We start from the raw sequence: 19,970 nt of genomic DNA on the forward strand, positions 1-19,970 counted from the left end.
ACTGCGGCAGGGCGCCCTGGCTGTGCGAAACAATGTACCTGTACGTTGTCCATGCGAACTGGTCTGGGGCGCGCACCTGCGCCACCAGCGACCTGCTCTCCCTATGATTGAACATGGCGGGAGCCAATCAGCGGGCCCGGCGGCTGTGATGGCCGCTGGCATCCCACGATCGCTCTTACATCTGCTGATGTAAATGAAGCAGACTGTCCTTCTGTCAGAGAGGAACAGAGAGATCTGTGCTTCCTGCTAATCAGGAACACAGATCTCTCTGTTCCTGCAGCGAGTCCATCCCCCATATAGTTAGGAAGCACACTGAGGGTACACATTTAACCCCTTGATTGCCCATGATGTTAAACCCTTCCCTCCCAGTGTCATATATACAGTGTCAGTGCATTTTTTATTAGCACTGATCACGGTATTGGTGTCCCTGGTCTCCAAAAAGTGTCACTTAGTGTCCAATTTGTCTGCTGCAATGCTAAAAATCGCTGATTGCCTCCCTGGGTTACAAACAAGATAGGGTCTGTAGGTTTGTTCTTAACCACTTGCTGACCGCCACATGTACATTTACGTCAACAGAATGGCACGGCTGGGCAAATGGGCGTACAGGTACGTCCCTTTGAATTTGACGCTGTGTGGTCACGTGTGTGCCGGCACGTGCGACCCTGCCGGGAGCTCCGTGAGTCGGATCACGAGTCCCACGGACTCGATCGCCACGGGGATACCCGCGATCATCTCACGGAGCTGAAGAACGGGGAGATGCTAATGTAAACACGCATCTCACTGTTTTGCCTAGTGACACCGTCACTGATTATAGCTCCCTGTGATCTCCGGGAAACTTATACCATGCAGTGGGGTTGCTCCCACACTGTAAGTGCTAACTGCTCATTTTTTTCTAGGAGATAGGAGAAGCACTTTTACTTACCTGATCCTTGGCTCCCCATGCTTTGGCAGTGAGCTGTTCCTCATCAGGAACTTAGACCGCTGGAACATGGGGGAGAGGATACTGGGGGGACCGTGGTCTAACAGCATGGAGGAGAAAAGGATCGGGTAAGTAGTCCCCTAAAGGTAAACAGGCATTTAACCCTTACAGTGCGAGCACAGCCCCACTGCAAGGGACAACTTTACAGTTGCCCAGGGTTGGGAAACTCCTATCTTCCTAACCTCGTCATCTGTTTGACAGCAGTAACAATGAAACAAAAAATTGTAAATTGTATAATTGAGGCTGTTGTAAAGGAACACAGGTGCTGTGTACTTTTAAATTTTATCAGAGTTATTCAGTACTTTGCAAACTAACAAAATATATGGTTCCAGTTATACAGCGTGTAAATTAAAAAAAAGGCAAAGAACCTAAAAGACGGAGAAAGACCAAAGTAAGCAATCTGTTTAGTAGTATATAATAAATTCCAAGTGGAAAAAAGACCTCTCATGTTTACATTTCTGAAAACATGCAAACCTCATTTGCTCTTCTTGCAAGAGATCTACCTCACTGGCAATACTATCCCTGAAAAGGCCATGGGTACATAGAGTAGTAATTGCCACATACTCTAATTATGTGAGAGGCATTTTCCATACTTATATGCAGATCTTTAGTCTATTACATACAGCAAGTTTGCCAGATCTAGGGGTAATATGAGTGGCTTACATACTTAAAAAATAAAGTATAAATGTGTATACCCCCACCAATGCAATATATGATTTAGTATACTATCCCTGAAAAGCTTGCCCAATGCCATCCTTTCAAAATCATCTGCACTGTTGACTTTAATAACACCCTAGATCCCAACCTAGATATCTCCAATCCCAATATAATATAAAACAGAGTGCTCAGTGCCTGGGAGGAAACAAGGAGGCATTAATGTTGCTACACAACTCTGGAGAGTAGAGCTATTACAAATAAATGGAGCTCCTTTTTGAAAAGGGAGATAAAAATGGCAAAATTATGGTCCATGTTGCTTGCTGAGATACCGTCACACACTAACAGGCCATGCATAATTATAGCAGATGGAACAAATGTTTTGATACCCAGGAAATCCTCTAGGACTTTTCCCAGTTCTATTGAATATGCTTTGCTCATATATTATCACATGATAGGAGTCAGTTGAAGGAGTTGTTAGCCCATTTCCCTCTTCCCATTCTATGAATCTCTACAAATGAAAAAGAGATGGCCATTAAATCATTTCTCTAGGACCTGATGTCATACAAACAATATATTTAAGAAATTAAACCAAGATTTCAGTATTTATATACCCAATGTCACACCAACTCTGCTCTCTCAAATGCCATGTATATAGCTCATGTCATCTTTTTCGTCAAAATCAAGAAAATATCCTTTTGAAATATTCATCATATTGACCAATCTCTTTACTCAATACAGACTATAAAATCCTTGCCAAAATACTTGCCACCAGATTTCAGGAATGCTATTGACAATGGCCATGCTGGATTTTTGACAAAAGAAAACAATCTGTGCCTCCTAACCACTACTTCGGTCTGGAGTCTCTAGTATATTACGAATGCAACTTAAATGTCAAAAAAACATTATAAAGGATTTCAACAGACCACTCCTCAAGTCTAATCATATCCAATAGAAAATTCTCACTCCAACAAATAATCAATAGAACTGTGTCCCCTAAAAAGATTGTTTATTACAAAACATACAGTTTAAAATACCATAGTAAATTAATTTTTTGGGCAAAAAAATTAATTGGGTGGAATGAATAATTACAATATATTATCCTGAAACATTGAATCATACTGAATATGAATGCAACATGAGTAACAGCAGAGCAATAGAAAGGCTATTGTTACATATTTTTATCTATAAATTGTATTTTTGATTGGCGGCATCTTGTGGTGGAATCGAGGTAATGCAACCTCATGGCTCGATGTAGACATTCCATGTTCCCTTAGCAGTAGTTTAGCTGGGAGGAGCCCACTGATTATGTGACCATGCAATGTCAGTGATCACATGGGGACCTGGAACCCATGTTGAGGGACATGCCCATGAGAGGGGCTGATAGGATGCTATTTTAGACAGTCAGTCCATATAAGAGAATGGGACACCACAAGGAAACGTCATCCACTTCTGAGGCAGCCAGGTGGGATTGGCAAAAATCTGTCAGGACTGCAAAACCCATAGGACTGCATAGAGATAACTCTTCTAACATTTTGTCTCCCCCCTATACACATTCAACAAGACACAAGGTGGGGTTGCCATTTTCCCTCATGGTGGAGCTATTAGCCATGTCTCCAGTGTTAATTGGAAATATACGTTGATTAAAATAAAAGTTTGCCCCTTTATTTCCCTGTTTTATGAAACACCTCTGTGTGAATACTTCTAAAATATTTTACATACAGTAGTTTAACCAAATTGGTACAGCATTTAGTGCTCTGTCTCCCAGATTTAAACATAAAACCCTACAGTGTCCATGTCAACATTAAGGACAGTTCTTTTCTGACGACATAAGTATTGCCAGTTAACTAAGGTGCACAGATGGTTAACACTGGATAAAACAAATGCATCAGTAATTCTTGAGGCAGCTGTGCTGGGCTTTTATGAGACACTCCTAATTTATGGAAGTGTTTAAATGTCCTATCCAACTACTATCTCAATGAGAGCAGCCATTAAGACCTAGAAACCAATCCAAAAACCAGTACCAGCATAGCACCTCATACTCTACTTTGAATTAATCCCACCCTTTCCCACTTTGCTGGTGACCCAGACGCAGTCATCCAGATCTGGATAAGACACAGCAGTTTCATATCTACCCCTGTCATGAACATGAACAGATCACCAAAAATCACAAGGGCATTCTTATCATTGCCAAGTTCATAGAGATTGTGGGCCTTTTGACAGTAGTAATCTCTTAGGTAAAATGGATTGACTAGCCTAGATGAAATCACAACAAAGCATTCCCTATATGGTATGCATTTCTTGGTCGATGACCATGGAAGATGCTGAGTAGCTCAGGTCAATCCACAGTACAATTCATATCACAAAAGAAGCTAAGGGGTATTTTGATCAGTACTGTAATGTACTATATCACACTCTAGGCACTAAGCACAATAACAGTGGAAGTCTATGCCACATACCACTTCTTCCCATGGGAAAAAGCTAAAAACATTTTTATTTTCGTGTATGTTAAGGCATCACCACTGAACCGTTATTTAGTTGCATCCAGTTGAACTGCAGCACCACATGGTAGATAATTGAAGTGAAGTTTGGAATAAACCTGATTGTGACATTCATGGAAGGTCAATGTCTGTGTGATTGGTTTTACCACTTGTGCCGATGCCTGTGCCAGTCAGTAAAGAGGTCAAAGGTGGTCTAATGTGGTATTTACTTAAGATTAATATTTTTCTGGCTGGTGATTGAAAAGACTACATTGTTTTTATTTACCCATCATTTGTAAATATTAATATCATGCAAAAATAATGATGCTATCTAATACAGTAATCTGTTTAATTGTTGGCAGTAAACATTTAGCATACATGCGTATATAACAAATACATACACATGCAACACTCTGAATTTATTTCAGAGGAATAAAGACAGTTTTATGGCCCTGCCACCTGGATACAATATTCAAAAGCTTTGCATAACCAAATTTTACTGATAACAATGTTGGTAGTGTTAGTTGAGAACATATGGCAATAGTAAATATACTAAAATGCACCACCTACACTAGCCAGAATATGTGTATACACTGATAAAAATATAGGCTGAACTAACAGCATCTTTTTGTCTGGAAGATCATATTCAGATATGACCTTTTTTATAACACCATATTAACTATACAATTATTATGCAGCTACATAACTGTGCATTTTAATCGAACAGTAAACGCCAGACACAATTATTTACCCCAAGATTTGAATAGGCCAAACAATCACATAGTTACACAATTTTTATCTGTCTGTTGCTTTTGCCTAACAAATGCCTTCAGGTACCCATAAAAGACATTTCTGTAAAAGGTGTTTTTAATACATTTAAGTGGTATTAAACCTTTTTTATTTATGGGCACCCCAGGTGAATTATTCCATAATGTGCACTGCATATTAGCACATTATGAGAGACTTACCTGTCAAGCAGAGCCCTCCAGCAGTGCGCTGTCACCCCCCAGCAGGTCCCGGGTACTTCCATCTTCACCTAGCCTTCCTTCCGGGTTTTGCGCTCTCTGGCTGCTTGAATGGCTGGGAGAGTAATTTCACCCAGCACAGAGCAGGTGCCATAAATGTGGTTTGAGCTGTGCATGCACAGCTCAGGATACATTACCGATGGCAGGCTGGGAGAGGTCTTTATGATAGAAGAGACTCTCCTGTTATAAAGAACCTGCCTGTCAGCGTTTTAAAAAATGTACTTTAATAATGCAGTACAGATTAAAAATAGTTTATGTCACTCAAGGTTTAGTTAGCTTTTCTAACATATGAAGGCAAATTCCAAGTAAAACTGGTATTTTAGTTTAGCATTACACAGATATAGTAAATCCCCTAGAGACTTATTACTCCTGCCCAGGGCTCAGGTGGGATAAAACTTTTTACTTCCATCCCTACTTCTGCTCACCTGCTTTCGGTCATTGTAAGGAAGTCTTAGGGCGGGTTCACACTGGTACGACAAACGCTCTGACACTGGAAGCTCATGTCGCATGACGTGTGAAAATCAATGTTTCCCTATGGGAGCATCTTAACTGGTCCAACACAAGTCGATCTGACTTTGAAAATGCTCCCTGTACTACTTTGGTCCGACTTTGATCCTACTTCAGCCCATTGACTATTATTGAAGTAGGGTCAAAGTCGGATCCTTGTCCTAACCATCCGACTTTGGCATCCGACATTGTGTTACTTCCTGTCCCCTGCTGTAGCCCCTCCCATTGTGTGTTAGTTTAGATTGGTCAAAGAACAAGTCGTACTATTTGAAAAGTAGGATCAAAGTAGTATCCTGTTCATGAAAGTCAGATGGATGTAGGACCAATGTAGGACTGATGTTGCAGAGCAAAGTAGGATGAAAATCGTACTACTGTTGTGTAGTATAGTTTGAATCCGGCCTTACTCACACTTCTGGACTATCTATTCATTTGATAATATTACAGAGCAGTTTGCAATAGTTGGGGTTGGAGAAGGGAAGCCTGACCCATGACCTACAGTTATGATTTGTATTTAAAATTGAGAATTTATGAAATAACTGTGGCTAAAGACACTGTTAAAAGTTCTTTTACAAAACAGAACATTAAAAAAAAATTAATGTAAAGAAGATTATTTAGATGTAAATAATATATTTTGTATAAAGTAATGCTTTTTAAAGCCTATTTCTATGTACTTATACTTTGTAATTATACAAAGTCAGCCATATTTGGTAATTTCACAACTCTGCTTCCTAATTTGCAGTGCAGCCCAATGGTTAGCAACTCCTTCTCTAAGCATAGGTCTATGGGGGTGATTTACTAAAAGCAAAGAAGCTGTTGATGTTACTGAGATTAGTGAATGCAATGAAATTTCACCTTGAAAAGAATACTCAATTATGTGCAAGGAAAATAAAAAAAGAGCATTTTTGCCTGCACATGTTTGAATGATGGAAGGCATCAGAGCTTCACCTCACTCATCAAGCTCCAGGGATAATTCCCTTGCAAAGTGCAGATTCCCTTGCAAAGTGAACAGTTAATTTGCCTTTAGCAAGTCAACCCCTATGAGTCTGCCTACACATTGTTAACAATGTAAGGTATTGACTCATGGGAAAACACAGATGTAAAAAGGAGGAGCTTCAGCCAGGTTCCCAAGAATTGTAGCTGCTGACTTTTAATAAACAAACACTCACCTGTCCTCACCCGGCGGGTTCCCGGCGTGGACATATTAACTTTGGAAAGCCGGCTATGACTACTTTCAGCTTCACAGCCGGCTTTCCACTGTGAATGCAAGAGCTGCACTGCGCCTTATGAATGGTGCCACAGACTCATTGGACCTGCGACATGTTTCAGAACATGAAGGGCAGGGAGTGGGTACCTGCCCAAGCTAGGTACCCTTTCCACAAAATAATTTTTTTTATAAAATATGGTGGGGGGGGACGATCTGAACTTCCACTTTTGGATGAAATTCCATTTTAAGCAGGGAACTACTAAATATGACACAATGCAATCTAAATACCAAGATAATGCTATAAAATGTCCCTGTTTGACATGATTGCATGGATGTATTGTTATCTGTATCCTTGATTCCACACACATGGAGATCACAAGCAGAAAAGGAGTGTTTCATTTACACATGATCGATGCCTATGTAGAAACTACCAAAAAAAAAATCTTGAGCATATTTTAATATGTATACCTATCTTATGAAAGGTCAGTTACTTAGAGTATTAAAAAAATTGAAACACATGTTCCACTAGTTGTTTTATTTAGTTACTATTACTCTGTGAACACATCCATTAAAATCGTGATGGGATGAAAAGGGTTAGCTACATTAAAGAAAAGATGCACTTGCGTTATCTGACTGTGACAGTTTGTTTCACTTTCCCAGCTGATGGATACTTTTTTTTAAATACATATTCACGGTTTTTCAAGCAGAAAATCTGCAGTCATCAGATTTGATCAGTGTCACCTAAAAAAGCATGGAAATTGTCTTGTTTTCTCCAAATTTAGAATTTGTATGTGTAATTCAGGTGTCAAACGGTCTCACTACTATTGTTTTAAGCAACACTTTAGAACATTATAGAGCTGATTGCAACAGCACAACTCAGCACAAAGGTGTAATATTATACAGGTTTAGTAATTCCATGTTCACCTAAACAAGTCCAATCAGAGAAAATGCGTAATCTTTTATAACAGCGCCAACAGGTTCATAGGGATAACTACACAGTGGCCAAGTGGTGAGCACTTCTGCTTAGCAGCACTAGGGTTGTCGGTTTGCATCCCAACCACGAAACCATGACACTATCTGCCTGGAATTTGCATGTTCTCGCTGTGCCTGAGTGGGATTCCTCCGGGTACTCCGAATTCCTCCCACACTCTAAAGACATGATGGTAGGTTAATTGGATCCGGTCTAAATTAGCCTTACCATGCGTTTGTATGAATGTGAATTAAGGACCTTAAATTGTAAGCTCCTTGAGGGCAGGGACTGATGTAAACTGTACAATATGTGTACAATATGTTTGTGAAGCGCTGTGTAAATTGATGATATATAAGTACCGTATTTATCGGCCTATAACACGCCTCTTTTTCCCCTTAAAATCAGGGGGAAATCGTGGGTGCGTGTTATACACCGATCCCCCGCCGTTTCTCAGCTTCTCTGCCGTTCTTGGTGGCTTTCGGCTCAAGGCTGCATTAATGGGCATTTAAATGTAAGTTTTTTTCCTTAAACTTCCCTCCTAAAAGTTTTTTTCTTTAAAATTCCCTCCTAAACTTGGGGTGCGTGTTATACGCCGATAAATATGGTACTTCTAATAAGTAAATAAGAAGTAAACTGAAACCAATTGTGCTCTGACCTCTGCTGCCACCTACCAGGCATTTGTAAATAGCTGCTATTTTGTTATCACTCCTACTAATTCAGGAATAGTGGAGGTTGCCCCATGCATTGCAATTCTGTACATGTGGTGCCAACTTGATAACTTACCTCTAATGCTAGGGCCTGCTGTGCACATCGTATATCTCTGTTTTAAAATTAACCTATCAGCCGATTTGAACTTTCAAAAGAGTAGGTACCATGAAGTATTTGCTATTACATTTATTAGCCAGGAAACCTTCCCCTGTGTGCCCCAATGATTTAGATTTACTGTATCACTAGGGACTTAGATTTCTGGATTATGGTCCACCCAGTTGCCCACACCCTGTCCAATAAGACTGCCTTTAATAACCACAGGAGTGCTCCCATTGTATAGGGTGAATAAAATTTTAAGGAAGTGGTGAGTGCTGGTAGCTATTTTCTAGTATTTTTTATTTTTATTTTTATAATTTTTTGGGGTTTTTGAGGTTGTAATTAACCACTTAAACCCCGGACCATTTGGCTGGCCAAAGACCAGAGCACTTTTTGCGATTCGGCACTGCGTCGCTTTAACTGACAATTGCGCGGCCGTGCGACGTGACTCTTGAAAAACAAAAATGACTCCTTTTCCCCCCCACAAATAGAACTTTCTTTTGGTGGTTCACCTCTGCGGTTTTTATTTTTTGCGCTATAAACAAAAAAATTGTGACAGTTAGTTTTGAAAAAAAACTATTTTTTTTTACTTTTTGCTATAATAAATATACCCACAAAATATAGATAAAAAAATGTTTTCCTCAGTTTAGGCCAATACGTATTCTTCTACATATTTTTGGTAAAAAAAATCGCAATACGCATTTATTGGTTTCCACAAAAGTTACAGCGTCTACAAAATAGGGGATAGTTTTATGGCATTTTTATTATTCATTTTTTTACCAATAATGGCGGTGATTATCGAATTTTATCAGGACTGCAACATTATGGCGGACACATTGGACACTTTTGGCACAATTTTGGGACCATTCACATTTATACAGCGATCAGTGCAATTAAAAATGCATTGATTACTCTGTAAATGTGACTGGCAGTGAAGGGGTTAACCACTAGGTGGTGCTGTAGGGGTTAAGTGTGTCCTAGGGAGTGATTCTAACTGTGGGGGGGGGGGGGCTGTGTGTGACACAACACTGATCCCCGCTCCCGATTACAGGGAGCTGTGATCAGTGTCAGTGTCATTAGGTAGAACAGGGAAATGCTTGTTTACATTAACATTTCCCCGTTCTTCCTCTCGGTGAGACGAGCGCGGGTATCCCTGCAGACAGAGTTCGCAGGACCCACGCTCACGGAGCTCCCGGCGGGCACGCTCGCTGCTGGCTCACGAGCGCCCACAAGCCACCTCTTACAGGTACGTTAATCTGCCTGTACATGCCCTTCCGGCGGCTCACGCACACCCGCCTGCAAGCCGCCTCTTAATGGGCAATGTACAGATACGTCAGTCTGCCTGTACATGCCCTTCTGCCGCAGTATATCTGCGTGAAGCGATCGGGAAGTGGTTAATTTTTTGTATTTTGTGTTTTTAGTTTTGGCAGCTCACAAGGTTTATACATAAATATAGCTCAGAGAACAGACCACCTAGTAACAAAATAGAAGTTACTCAGAGAAATGCACAAGGTTATAAAAGTAAAAGAAAACACCTTTTGGTATTTGCTTTTAGACAGGTGTTTTGTTTCTTATATTTAAAATGGCTGACAGGTTCACGTTAACACAACGTGGTCCTTTGCTACGGCAAGCTTGCACCTTTTGTACATCTTGATCTATGTCGTTATGTAACTCTAGGACACTGAGTTAGAATAAGGTTTATAAACACACACGGCTACACTTCGCTATACTTATTTGCTTGAACTATAGACAAGTTGTTAAGACAGGATATAGTAATATGCATGTAAAGGTACAGGCGCTGTGTGCACACATAATGGTCTACAGAGCAGGAAAAAAACAAGAATGAAAATGATAGTGGAACCTGAAGCTGAACCGAATATTTCCATGTTTTACAGAATGAGCACGTGTGCTGCGTGCTTTTAGGCACTGCCGTGAGTTGCCAACATGGAATGCCTTCTGGATGGCACTCTCTATTCATTCTGATGAAACAGATGTGCTGTCTTCTCTGGATAACATTAAATGCTGTGCAAAATAATTTAAGCAGACACAATGAAAAATATGAATATTTGTGGTGCACAGAGACAGCTTTCAAATGTGCTTCTTGTTCTGTATTGTGCTGATGAAAGGCAAACATAAAAAAACACACAGAGAAATGAATACTTAAGATAATAAAAATTCAATTAAACACCTTTTAGATACCAGGTTGTATAGTTTGGCATCTATTTTTTTTATTCTACAATACCATTTTTTTTTTTTAACAGAAAGTATGCAACCTAATAGATATGTAAAAGACATAAGGATCATTGCATAAGAGAAACACCTAAATAAATGACCTTATTGTGAAATTATGGATCATAAAACATCACTAAACTAGTTAGAATATTTCAGATCTGTACAACATTGAATTCTCTAAGACTTGCATGTAAATTTAGAATTGCAAGTTGACCTATTTTTATGTGTGCTGAAAGTATGGGATTTTTATATATATATATATATATATATATATATATATATATATATATATATATATATATATATATATATATATATATATATATATATATATATATATATATATATATATATTGTAAATCAAAGTACCAATTTACAGTACACAGTACAGACACAACAAAGTGTATCTATGTAACAACCTAATACAACTTCATTTATAAATCCTCCCAGGAGTACATACATATCTACAATGTTTAATTACTGCCTAATAATAAACATCAAAATTTGACAAAGGGTATTGTTTCCCAATACTCATCTGGTCTGCTACACATATACATAATGAAGGCAAATAGGAGTTCTCTAGGTAATACATGGATCTACCATCTGTCATTCCATAGAATATAGATAGCAAGGATCCTAAGGTTTCATTGCATGTCAATATTACCTTATTCATTTTCACATAAATAGCATTTTGAGTTAATGCTACTCTTTATTAAGTGATCTGAATAAAGCAAATGTTACAGAGAAATAATGCAAGAATAGAAATATTTTGTTTTAAGTAAAAAAATATTCAATTTGTTCCTTTTTGTTTTACAATGTTTGTCTGAGCCTTTAGATTGAGTATCAAGGGTCTGAGAACACCTGAAGACTGGTTGTTGGCTCCTAAAGTGTTACTAAACCCACAACAGTAAAATCAGTCTGTATATACAGTAAAGCATGCTTGCTATGCTCACTGTGGAAGCTAAGGGGTTAATCCTTTGCATTGTGTGTAAAGGCTGTTTGATCCTGTCTCTCTGATCCTCCTCTTCTTCCACTGTCTACAAAATAACCTGATATTTACAGAGCCAGGGGACAGGCTGCACATGCTCAGTTTGGCATTTATTGCTAGAGTGTTTTTTTTCTTTTTCTTGGGACAAGGTTTAGTAAGTACTGATAGAGGTCACAAGACTGATATATACTTCTGATGAGAAAACGTATTTAGCAGTTTATATTTATTAAAATAATTACATTTCCATGTTCTGTGTACTGTGGGAGACCAGATGTAATGAATTAAGATTCTGGGTTTAGTAAAACTTTAACACCAGGCCTTTTCAGACACTTTTTGTACAAATCAGTATTTTTTGCTAGAAAGTAATATTTAGAACCTCCAGACAGTATATATATATATATATAGATATAGATATAGAGAGAGAGAGAGATATCTCTCTCTCTCTCTCTCTATATATATATATATATATATATATATACACACACACATATATATATATATATATATATGAGAGAGAGGGATATCTCTCTCTCTCTCTCTCTCTCTCTCTCTCTCTCTCTCTCTCTCTCTCTCTCTCTCTCTATATATATATATATATATATATATATATATATATATATATATATATATATATATATATATATATAGATATAGATATATTTAGCAGAGACCATTCATTCTGTTTTCACCTGGTGATCTGGCCAGAAACACACCTCCTGTATTAGAGTGCCCTTACTCTGGGAGAACAGGGGGCACCTTTGGACCGCAGTATTGTCAGTCTGGGGGGAGGGAAGTGTTGGATGTGCTAGCAGATTTAGATATACTAACAAACTGAAGCAAAACTCTAGCTAATACTTTATAATAAAAACTCTAGTTAATACTTTATTTACAACAAACAGTTTTTTTTCCCTTTTTAAATAATGGTTTCATATAAATAAAAGCTGATTGTTATCCACACCCCTGCTTGTGTTAAATGGTTTGTCTCATCTCTATAATTGATACATTCTGCTGGAGAGCTTGCTCTTTTGAAAAACAATAGACTTAATGGCTGAATCTCCAGATGAAAATAGAAGAAAGAAAGTCTAAAAAAGAAAACGAATGCAGCCATCACATCTAAGAAATGGTAAGCTGCAATATAAGAAATGTTTGCTTTTGGGTTTAATAGCACTCTAATTGCAGAAGAGACATTTTTACATCTCTTCTGCAATAAACAGCTTGCCTGCTCATAATTTTTTATATTTTTTTGCCTTTAGTTCCGCTTTAAAAATAACAAGACTATATATGCGTTTTAACATTTGGCATTCAAGCTAACAGGCTCAAAAAAGTAAGTGAACATAAAAAAGTTGCAAATATAACTTTTTTTTAAAATCACTAATAAGTATTAAAGCGGAGCTCCACCCAGAAGGGGGAAGCTCCACTTGTTTGCTTTCTCCCCCCTCTGCTGCCACATTTGCAACCTTTCAGGGGGAGGGGGGAGCAGGTACCTGTTTAGACCCCCCACTTCCGGGAGACCTCACTATGGCAAGTTCCCCCAGAAGTTCAGACCCCTCCTCCTACCCCCACCATCAGGCCATTTACAAAGCGCAGCGCGCTTCACGCATGCACAGTAGGTAACCGGCTGTGAAGCTGAAAGGCTTCACTTTCAGTTTCCGTTACAAGGAATGGAGGCAGCTGGACCTGGGATCCAATTAAAAAATTGGCTGGGGTGTCGACAGCCTGGGATCCCTAGATGGTTAGGTGTCCTATTATTAAAAGTCAGCAGCTACAGTATTTGTAGCTGCTGATTTTTTATTTTTTGGTGAGAGGGCTGGAGCTCTGCTTTAAATTATATTGATTTAATACAACATTTTCTGATTATTGTTTAAGTTGAGTTGTGACTAGTTCTCTTAAGCTAAGCTCCCTGAACTTTTTAGCTAAGCTTCCAAACTGACAAATTTGATGAACGAACCATCTATGTGCATTTAAAAAACAAATGCAAGAGGGCGTCTCCATACAGGTATAGCGATTTATTTAAAAACAATACAAATGCACTCACTAGATTCAAGTGGATCAAGTCTTGTGAGTACATTTTTATACTTTTGGATGGAGTGCATTTGGGTGGAGGCACCCTCTTGTGTTTGTTTTTTAAATGTGCATTAGAATCTCAAGACCTGATTTGAGAGGAGCTGCATCAATTTACCTGGTGTTTCCTACCACTTTCCTGGCCCATTTATGTGCCCCGCTCAATGACGGTTGGGTTAAATTCATTGCAATAGCTTATTTTTTATGTATGTGCATTTAGCTTCAAAATATACCCCAAGTGTGGTAGATACATTATAATATAAACTTCTGCAGAGAAAGAGAGAGGGGGAGACTTCTGATTCAGGATTTATTTCAAAACAATTGTACTGGTTTAAAGAAATGCAGCTTGACCTGGCTTTTCAAATATTTTTCTAATAAAATGGAGATTGTTATGCACAACTTAATATATTTGGCTGGCACATCAATACATGTGCAGTATCCAACAGTTTAGTATCTCCATAAAAATAATGTATAAAAAGTGTTATGACAAAAAAAGAGGATACATGAAGTGGAAATATCATCTTGTCCAAACTGCTATTTCTCCAAGATGTCTGATGAAATACAAGTCATTTAAAAAGCTGGTATTCAAAGATGGTTGTCACTTTAGATAGGGGCTGGCACGGCTCACCTAGACATGTGACACTGTGGTGGAAGTTAGGCCTGCTGCAATATTGAGAGCAGTGGAGATCAGGCTGACAAAGACTGCAAGGCCGACTTGCCTCAAGCACTTAGAGAATGAATTCATCATGCAAGAGAATTTTCCTCTCTATTTTTACTACTTTCTGAAAATTAGATTCTATTTCTGTTTTGTAAAAGATGTTATAAAAATTAAATATGATCCTGAATCTGTATTTAAGCAAATGCAGGCAGTAAATTCTACTTGTTTTCTCTAGCTTAGTATACATATTTTTTAAAGAGAAATAAGTAGTAAGTTACATTTGTGAAAAAGAATCAATTTGTGCTATTTGTGTTTCTTTGTATTCCATTTCATTTTCTGTGAGAAAGGTAAATGGCTAAAATGGAATAAATTAGTGTAACAGAAGAAAGAAAGAAATTAGTATTGTATTGTATTGTATTAGTATACTATTGTATAATAGTGTTTTCTCATTCTGGAAAGCATGAAACAAAAATTCCTGATAACAAAATATGATTTTAAAGGCACTTCAAAACAACAACAAAAAAATAATAATAATATTAATAATAATAAAATAGTAAAAATAATAAAATAGTAATATATATATATATATATATATATATATATATATATATATAGGCACAGTATATGTCAACAAATAAAACCAAATACATGGTACAAGAGCTACTGGTACACCAACTATGAAAGATTGGTATACCGGCAGCTCTTGTGCCATGTATTCGTTTTTATTTGATGATGTACTAATAAATATTGTTTTTACTTTCTATATATTTTGTTTTTAAAGTGCCTTTAAAATTCAATTTTTTGGGGAATTTTTGTTTCATGCATTGAAGTCTAGGGATGTGGCACCCAGCAGAGTCTAATCACTATTATCTAATGTATTCTCATACTGAAGAACAGGTGTCCCTAAATCCATGGTATATAAACAGAAGGTCTTTAATACATCTACTATCAAAATCCCAGAAGCATGTTGCTACAAAAGGGGTTAAGAATACTCATGTTCTCCTGCAATTAAAGGAAATAAAGGGCTCTTATATCTTCATTGGACATGAAGAATGGATGGATGGATGGATAGATAGATAGATAGATAGATAGATAGATAGATAGATAGATAGATAGATAGATAGATAGATAGATAGATAGATAGATAGATACAAAGGAATTAAAATATATAATGCACCGGTGCTTTGGAATCTTGAGACACACGGTCGGACTTTCTGGCAGAAAAGGTCTGACGGAATCATTCTGTCAGACATTCTGATCGTGTGTGGGCTTCATCAGACCTTTTCTTTCTAAAATTCTTACGGACCTAGAAATAGAACATGTTTCAAATCTTTCCGCCAGAACCAATTCCTATTGAGAAAACCGCTCGTCTATATGCTGTTCCGACAGACCAAAAATTACGCAAGGGCCGCTATTGGCTACTGGCTATTCCTTTTTCTAGTCCCGTCGTACGTCATTGCATTCTAAACAATCGGACTTTGGTGTGATCATGTGTAGGCAAGTCCGTTTCGGCGGAACTCCGTTGGAACTGTCGAAAAGTCCTTCTGAGTTCAGTCCAAAGAGAAGTCTGCTCGTGTGTATGCGGCATGATGTTTTTTTACCATCAGTGTAAAAAAACCTTCAGTGTACCACTCCACCCAAAGCCCCCCTAATACTTACCTAAGTCTGATTTTGATCCAGCAATGTGCTGGAGACCCGAGGCTCTCGTGGGTCTCTCCCTTCTGCTTGGCTGAGATGCAGCAGCAGGGGCCACTGGCTCCCACTGCTGTGAATCTCAGCCAGTAAGGTGGGAGATGGGGGCAGGGCTGAGCTGTGCTCTCTGTGTCGTATGGATGCAGACAGCCAGCTCGGGAGTGAGCACGCATGAGTGTGCCCACAGCAAGTGGGGGACCCGAGAAAAGAAAAGGGTTGGAGCTGCTCTGTGAAAAACCACTGCACAGAGCAGATAAGTATGACATATTTGTTATTTTTTTAAATAAAATATTTTCCTTTACAAATACTTTAATACATCTTTCAGAGTTCCCTAAGAAAGATTTAAAGACAACTAACAGGTAACTGCACAGGATGTAAAAGGTACGAATACTTATTGGCTCCTGTCTCTATCAGATTGAGGGACCTTGAGCCTCTAGCAAGAACATGCTATATTGCTATTATTTTAATTATACAGGATTTATATAGTGCCAACAGTTTGCACAGTACTTTACAAAATGAAGGCAGACAGTACAGTTACAATCCAATCTGGTATAAAAGGAATCCGAGGGCCCTTCTTGTTAGAGCTTACAATCTAACACCACATCCCTTTTTAATAACTAGATGAATGGGGCTGTCAAATATTATTATGTGAGAAGTTAGGGACTGTCAGCTCAGATTTTGCATTAGGACTATGTGGTTGATTTACTAAAGCTGGAAAGTGCAAAATCTGGTGTAGCTCTGCATAGAAACCAATCAGCTTCCATTTTTTTTTTGTTAAAGCTTAATTGAACAAGCTGAAGTTCGAAGCTGATTGGCTACCATGCGCATTTGCACCAGATTTTGTACTCTCCAGTTTTAACAAATCAACCTCTCTGTGTCTTTAAATTACTAGTATGATGATTGGGATATATAAACCTATCTCTCTCTCTCTATGTATATATATATATATATATATATATATATATATATATATATATATATATATATATATATAGTATAGATTTTCATGATATTCTTTTGTTTAGCTTGCATGGCATAATTTAAAGACATCACATATGCGATTTCATATGGTTAGCTATATTAATTAAATGTAAAAAAGTCATTTTTAAAAATGAGAACATACACACACACATACATACATACACACATATATATATATATATATATATCTTTCTCTTATATATATATATATATATATATATATATATATATATATATATATATTCTCATTTTTACAAAAATACTTTTTTTTAATACATTTAATTAATATAGCTAACCATATGAAATCGCATATGTGATGTCTTTAAATTATGCCATGTAAGCTAAACAAAAGAATATCATGAAAATATATACTTAGTACTAGAAATGAAGTGGACTGAAGAAACAAACTATTTGGAAAACCCTAAATAAGTTAAATTGCATATCTAATGCTCAATAGATCATTGTGCATTCCAATCCTCTTTGTGTCTTTCACAGTTGAATAAGAACATTAGCCCGAATGAAGTGCATCTCTTAAGCCACACAGCAAGTAACTACAGCACAAAAACAGTCTTATTTCTTCCACCAGCGATGACAACAATACCAAAACATGCTTGATTGCATACAAAATACGCATGCAATCTTCACTAAAAAATTGCAAAAGGAAAAAGAAAATACAAAGCGAGCACACATATCAAGTATAGAATGTATGAAAAAGTCCATGTCCTAAATTCCAAGGCAGAACAGAAAGTAGGAGAGGCCTGTTTGTGGCAGATCTATCTTTTCAGGAGGCCTGTAACTTGTTAAATCAGTAAGAATACCTGTCACAGATATCCAGCTACACCATTTGGCTGATGTCAAACCTAAATAAACCAGATCAGAAAACCGGCAAGTGGCAGAAACGTAAATTAAATAGGAGAGGATCTGTCTAACTGTAACTCGCATGGCTTGCTTGCTGATTTTTTTTCTTTTTATTTTGGAGGAGGGAAATAGTGGCAATCACCGCAGTCATTTGTAGTACTAATGTCCAATTCAGCCTCCTTTCATTCTCCTTATTTAGTTGGTCAGAATGGTTTCATAGTCGACACGGGGAAGCTGTGCTGTTTAGCAGGCTGTTTAATGGGAAAGTGGCAGTCTTATTTCTTTTCTAGATTTGGTTTGTCACTAGGTCTCCATTACATGCCACTCAGCTTTGATGTCTTTGGACAGGACTGATCAAAAGATGTCATTTGACCTACACAGCATGGCAGAAACTTGGAGAAGCCTCATAAAGGGACACTTTGGCTGTAAATAAAATGACATTATTATTTCCTCTGTCCTATCATGTAGAAAAGCCAATTATGGTAATGCACTGCATGTCAATGGGAATATAGCAATCTTTTTTGGAGCAGGCAATGCACGCATCACTGTTGCAACTCTCCTTCTTGTGAAACTGTGCCCATTGGAAACAAGGTGATAGATGCCTTCAAACTGTTAATAAATTCCAAGGCATCCATAAAAAGAGCAAGTCAGCAAAACAATTGAAAGTATAAAATGCAAACTGTTAAGTTTCCAAATTATCTAGTAATTTCATCTTGAGTTATTTATATTCCATCACTCTCAGCTTGCATCACATTGCAGCGTTTGACTGGCAAGAAAGGCAATTTATGACACTACTAAACCTTTAGTGCCTACTAATACCTAACGAAAAAAACAGACTTTAAAGCAGGAAGAGATCCTGACCTTGCCGCTATGCAGTATTCTGGTTTAAGTGTTCTTTTTTTTTTTGTTTTGTTTGTGCTTTTGAAATTTAGCTCTAGAAAAGATTAGTGCTTGCCTAGTTTTTTTTATTATTATTATTATTATTATTATTATTATTATTTTTTTTTTTTTAAGAAATAGAAGTATGCCACATTACAAGGCGACTTATATGGCCAGGGGCTGTAGGAAAAAAATTTGATAAACTCTGGCAGGCATGGTACAAATTTGAGAATACTGTAGGCTAACAAGGGAGGGGTATGAAATGTTAAGATATATAAATATAAGAGATCATCAGGACACGTTGTAAAAGTAATTTGAGCTAACTCATACAAGGTAAAACCCTCATAAGGGGTTTATATGATAGAGTCCCAATAATTAGGGACGAGTTGTCTTCATGACCTCTGATGTATTCGCATGGTCCAGGAACACGGAATGGACTTCTTACAATGAGCTGTGACTTCAGGGAGGGTTGTTTGTTCTGAATGTTGTAATAGAGAGTTGGAATTGTTAGGTAGATGTTCCTTGACTATGTTAGGCCAAGGAGAGATAGTGTCATGTTGGCACATCTCAATGTTTACATGGAAAAAAAATAATAATAAACAGTTAAAAAAAAAAAGAAATGCAAGAAGTAAATTAAAACATGCAATGGTTTTTAAGGGAAAATATCAAAAGTAAAGGCTGAGAAAGGGTTTTATCCTTTGACTGTAGCAGTTACCCTGTGAATCCTGGGTCCCATGGTTCCTGGATGTTGGTGTGAAAATAAACTGGTTAAATTTTCTGGTCTTGGCAAGCACCATGGGATCTGCAATATGGCTACTGTCACTTGAGCATATATACTACTTCAGAGTCTAGTATTTTTATCCTGGTGACACTCAATTTAAAGGAGTTGTGAAGGCAGAAGGTTTTTTTTTATCTTATTGCATTCTATGCATTAAGATAAAAAGCCTTCTGTGTGTAGCAGCCTTCCCAGCACACCCTAATACTTACCGGAGCCCCAT

At 37.7% G+C, this 19,970-nt stretch overlaps 1 protein-coding gene across 1 annotated transcript in view; it reads right to left on the reverse strand.

The window, feature by feature from the left end:
• TSHZ1 (teashirt zinc finger homeobox 1) overlaps positions 1 to 19,970 on the reverse strand; it is a 135,670-nt gene that overhangs the window by 5,217 nt on the left and 110,483 nt on the right. The gene's annotated exons all lie outside the window — the stretch shown is intronic.

The sequence above is a fragment of the Lithobates pipiens genome, unplaced genomic scaffold (genome assembly GCF_037356315.1).
Source record: "Lithobates pipiens isolate NorthernLeopardFrog02 unplaced genomic scaffold, aLitPip1_a1.2 Scaffold_19, whole genome shotgun sequence".
Lineage (NCBI taxonomy): Eukaryota > Metazoa > Chordata > Amphibia > Anura > Ranidae > Lithobates > Lithobates pipiens.